This window comes from Glycine max, chromosome 8 (genome assembly GCF_000004515.6).
Source record: "Glycine max cultivar Williams 82 chromosome 8, Glycine_max_v4.0, whole genome shotgun sequence".
NCBI lineage: Eukaryota > Viridiplantae > Streptophyta > Magnoliopsida > Fabales > Fabaceae > Glycine > Glycine max.
Window position 1 is genome coordinate 35,485,344 of NC_038244.2, and position 6,000 is coordinate 35,491,343.

Here is a 6,000-nt window from a genome sequence, read left to right on the forward strand (position 1 = left end):
ACATTTGACCTTCCCACCAAAAACAAAATGATAACAAGAAACATACTTTTGCACCCCATGGAGAATGGTACGCCCAAAATAATGAGTTCTAGTTTCTGTTGGGCTTCTTGTTGCTTCCTATCATACTACATGCACAGCAAATTCATAGTCAGAGAGGTATTTCCATTCTATCTAATAACTAAGTCAACAATTTTTACACCATCTAATAAGAAATTAGTATTTAAAGTAACTTTGCTGAAATTTAATGATAATTACCTTAAAACCACAGCCCATGAAAAGTTCTTGTTGAATAACAATGCATAGAAATCAAACTCATACTAAAATAAAACTAGTAGTACATAGCTATCATCTAAGTAACACGCATAATTTCATTCTATGAAAAAATAAAAAAGAAACTACACTCAAGTCATCACATCAAATTTTATTGATCAAATCTAATTAATATAAGCATGAGCATGCAGTGAGTCCATGAAGGGTATAAAAAGTGATAAATGAAGTGCATGTGATGTATGTGAGTAGGACCTGACAACCGAGAAAGTCCATAGGGTAACAAGTTAATCCTTAGTGGCACGATCCTCGCTGTAGATGTCCTCAACGCTGCCACTGGCAGTGGATCTTGGGCTGAGGTCCAACACCGACTCTCCATTTCCCTGCCATTTACTTTCTTATCTTCATCAATGTTATAATGTTGATCCTTTGAGATTTTTCTCTTTGAAGAATTAGTGCCATAGCAGCCAGAAAATCCCAAGTTTAATAAGCACCAGTGTCCCTACTTTACCAAAGTAACAAGTCAGTGAAGGGAATACTGCACAAGTAGTGTGTGTGTGTGTGTGTGTGTGTGTGTGTGTGTGTGTGTCATTCTCTATTTGAAAAACCTTGCCAAGTGCTTATTTTCTATGTACAAACATTATTTAATGTTTGTAGAAAAATCTCCTAATTTGATGCTTTACCTGAAATTAAAGAAATGACATCCAATCTTTAAGGAACAGAAAAAAGGAATATTAAATAAATAAATATGTACACATGCATGATGTTCATTAGCCAAAGAACATGTGAAAGTAAAACTGTAGAGTAAACACATGCACAACAGATCATTAAGTAGAAACTGTTTTTGCAAGTGAACCTTTATCATGTAATCCGACAAGGCTTACTTTATTGTGTATCTCTAATAAGAATAATAAATCATGAGTCTATCTACAAAGAAATAGAAACGAGATCATGATGGATAGATAACCTTAACATGCTGATGAAAATGACAATTGCAGAAGTACTGTGGGGGATGAGGAGAAATTAGAGGGGTGTTCATGCTATGATTCACTCAGATATATGAACTCATTCTTCATTTGTAACTCGCAAATGATCTTTCTTTTCCTAATTAAATTCAAACCAAAATCAAAACACTAGTCTTGTAAAGTAAAGTGTTTTGCTACAGTTGTTGTCACTGTCAGTTACATTGGGTTGAAAATACAGGAACTTTTACACATGCGTAAATCTTAAATGTAACTGTCGGATGCTTCAAATTCACAGTGTGTCTAAATTCTAAAAAGATATGTACTCAAAGTTGTACCTGCTAAATAATTGATCCACTTAGAAGCAACACCAAAATCAACATATGATCAATGACACAATTGGTGAAGTTTGAAGCGCTCAGACATGGGTCCACCCTCCCGTTGACATTGCAAATTATCACGCAGCAATGACATGTTAAGAAGCAAGTGAATAGTATTAATTACTTCAAAATTGGAAACAAACAAAATAAAAACAACACCTTTAGATCAACATACATGAGGGTATTTGTCAAACCTAAAGTTGGTTGATGCGAATTGGGCTATCATCAGCACTATCCAAATCCTTTGCTTGACAATGACATGCAAAATGAGCAACTTCACAGCACAAAAAAAACTTATCCTGTTGACACAACTACACATTGCTAATACAATGCATTTTCCAAGGGCTTTGGTGCATACAAAATGAAATAAACAAATATGTATATTTATTCTCAAATAATTGTCAATAATTATACAAACTTGTTTATAATGTTTATAGTAAACATGAAATACACCATAGTGGTTTGTCCTATTATGTTCTAAACCTTTCTAAATCGCATGTTTTTAACTTCTAAAATAAGCTGCCCATTTCTTGTGAATTGTTGTTATGGTCTCGATGTCTAATGGTGTGCCATCACCAAACCACTACAAAATAAAAAATATACAAATTAGTCACGTACACGTAAAATGATTAAAAAGTTATAGTAAACTAATAATTTCAACTTGTTAAAGTGAATATACCATGCTCCAATCATTCTTCAAAACCTTGCTTACTATGTTCCACATCCAATGCTTGACATAATAGCCACACTTATAGCCTCCACTTTGAACATGACTCTAAATTGAATATGAAAAATATTTAAATTATTAGATTACCAAGTTACAAAATATCACCATTTGGAAATAAACATTCATTAAATGACTAACCATTACTTCAATTCAATGTGGTGCAGCTTGATCAGTTTTACCATCTAAGGTAGTCTTTAATGTCTTCATTGCACTGGTTAGAAAAAAAACATAAAGGTGTAAAAAAGGATAAAACTATTTATCTATCCAACTGTAGAATACATTCATTGAGTTCTAATTTAAAACTTAACTTGTTAATTGCAACTTTGATGTGAATATAAGGCTTCTTATACAACGAACAAAACCAGACAACATTGTTCATATGACATAGAACAACAAGCTGCCAATGGGCCTTGAATTCGAAAAAAATTAGGTAAGTATAATGCAAACATTCTTTACAAGATTATCATAAATTATACTTACTGATTCAAATAAGCTCCTAGGTAGAACTCTTGTTGTGATTCCTTCACCCATGTTTGAATGTAATGTTGACATTCAATATGTCTATCCTTTGCATTGTGTATGGACTGAGGCTCAAGGAATCCATACACCAAACCATGTCCCAACCTTGTACTTTACTCATCCATAAACCTATTTTGAACATTTGAAATGAAAATTAATAATGATGGATGTGATAAGGAATATTAATTATTAGTCAATGATATGAAATTTACTTACATCATCCACAACTGTAGAATATAAATGTTCAAACATTTGTCACCTAATATTATTTCATTTACATCAGGATATGTTAAGAAGAAGGATGTTTCTACATTTGAAATCCCAAATTTAGGACCATACCACAACAACTCAACAGGCCTGTCGTAAATATCACACATGTTCTTAATCAAGTCATGCAAGGGATCATCTGCAACAATGACATTCGACCTTTGGATTGCTTTAACCAGTTTCTTTGGATGAATCTGTGAATCCTATTTGGTTAATGAAAATAAGAATTAAGCTAATGTTGCTAACCAATTTTTAACAAACTACGATTGCCTTAATACATGTTAAACAAAAATAAATACCTCATGCGACACAAGTTTTACAAGATTTGTCGGCCATGCAATAAATGTGTGAAGGGCCTGCCTCACATACTGAATTTCTGATGTCAGCCACAGGACTTAAGCGTCACCGTCATAAACTTTTTCGACAGTCACCCTTACCACATCATCTGCATAAGGCACATTGTGTATGGTAGATCGACACTCACCCTTACCACATCATCTGCATAAGACACATTGTGTATAGTAGTCCCCCCCTCATATATTTTTCCCAAGGCCACCTGGTGTGTAGAATGATCACCTTCCACATACAAGCCCATAGTCGACATCACATCATCAACCTGTTCTTCCCCTAATGGATTGGTAGTAGTTTCAGCATTGCTGCCCTTAGTGCTCACACGTGCAGCTAATAGATGTATATTCGCCTCAATCGGGGGTGACTATTGTGATCCCTTTTGGGATAACTCAAGTTTGATGACCTCCTTTAACTCTTGTTTCATTTTCTCTAGACTTCTTTTGTTTTATTCTTCTAACTCATTCCTCCACTCTTCCTTAAGGCTTTCGATTATCTCATTTCTCCACTTTTCCTTAAGGTTTCCAATTATCTCAACCAACTGTTGTTGGTTGATGGATGTAGAGGAACTGCTGGAGGCACGTGGTGTCTTTCCAAAATACCGACTGATGGTCATGCCAGACCCCGCTGCAAGAACACGACCTGCATGCTCTGGTTGCCTAATGGTACTATTGAGTATGTCGTCACAACCATGGGGAACAAAGTTGTCCTGTGTCGTCCGTTCTTCTAATGATTTAACAATTTTATCGGATATTTCTTGTGCCGCCGTAGATGTCATTTACCCATATCGCTTTGAGCTGGCCAACTTCCACTTGACATGTCTTTCAATGGGAGATGGAGGGTCCTCAATCAATGGTGTATTCTCAATTAGCATTGTCTCTTGTCTTTTCTTCTTTTTCTCCTCCATTAGCTTCTTTTTAAGTAAATCATAACCCCTATAAGACAATATGTGTGGGCAGTCTTTGTATTTTTGAATTTCCTGAGTCTTTTTCCTTATTCCCTAAGCAAATTTACATAGAATTTCCATCAAATTAATCCTAATAAAATGATATGTTTCAATTCAAATGTAAAGAAAAACACATCGACATCAAACCTGCCAGTTAAGGGTTTTGCGGGTTGCAGCAAATTGCTGCCAAGTTTGTGGATCAAAACCATACTTTACAATAGGATCCTATTTGCCTTGACCTTCATTTCCAGCATATACGAAATTACTGGTCAGGGAAGACTTAAATTGCCTCCATCTAGTGCCAATAGCTGACATCACCTTCCTCTTGGCATTCGATGCTTCTGGGATATCAAATTTTCCCTGCATAACAGATTGTTGTCTAATAGTCAGTGAATGTCAACATTTTCAATTATTCAAAAAAAAACATAAATACACCTATATGTTAAGTTAACATACCAAAATGTCATCCCATATTAGGTCCTTCAAAGATTCTGGTACATGTTTTCAAGTGCTATGTACAATAGGAATATTTTCTTGAGCTACGACCCCCAGATAGCTGTGGAACTTCTCTTTATGTGAGCCTGACCCTCTCCCAGTTGCAACATTCACATTAACCATTGGTCTGGATTGAGCCAAGTTTCTTAAAGTCAACCTTCTTAGCCTTGTCGTTTGTCTACACTTCCTAGATGTAGACTCTGAATTAGGATCTGAATGTAGAGGGGACTGCAGTGATGTTCCCATGTAGAGGGGATCTGAATGTAGAGCCAAGTTTCTTAAAGTCAACCTTCTTATACATTACTTTGATACAGCGCAGTTACGTAGGATTGTTCTTGCATAAACCTTCATCATGATCATTATGATTTGCATGTACATCATCGACCTCGTGTTCTTTAATTATAGAAGGCATTCGTGCAGAGAAACCAGGCGACTCACAAATGTCAACTGTTGACTCATAATTTCGGTGACTAATACTAGTTGGTCTTCCATGTACAACCACTGACAATCTTGAATCTCACGGATCTTGGATGTAAAACACCTGTATGGCTTGTTCTGCCATTATGAAAGGCCCATCCTTGTAACCAACCTTATTAAGGTCTACTAAAGTAAATCCCAATTGATCTTGATGCACACCGGTATTTTCATTAACCCACTTACACTTAAAAACAACCACTTTGAATTGACTATAATCAAGCTCTCAGATTTCTTCAATCACTCCAAAGTAAGGCATCGATGCTCGAACCAAGTTATTATCTGATGCACTACAAAAGTGTTTAGAATCAGCCTCAACACTCACCCCATTATTTTGCATGCTACTTTTATCATCCTGTGACTTTGTATAGAAGGAATAATTATTGATATCATATCCCTTCCAAGTGGGGACATTGAGATTTGACCCAACAACTAACAATCTTAATGTATTGGAAGCATTGTGAGAAGCAAAGATTATTTCTTTAAATCAGTTTATGAAAGTTCTATTATGCTCTTGCAACACCTTTATCATGTTCATTTTTGGGTGAGTAGCTGTCAGATATTGTTTGTGAGTATGTATGTACAGAAGAACCTCTTGTGTATTATCCATAATAT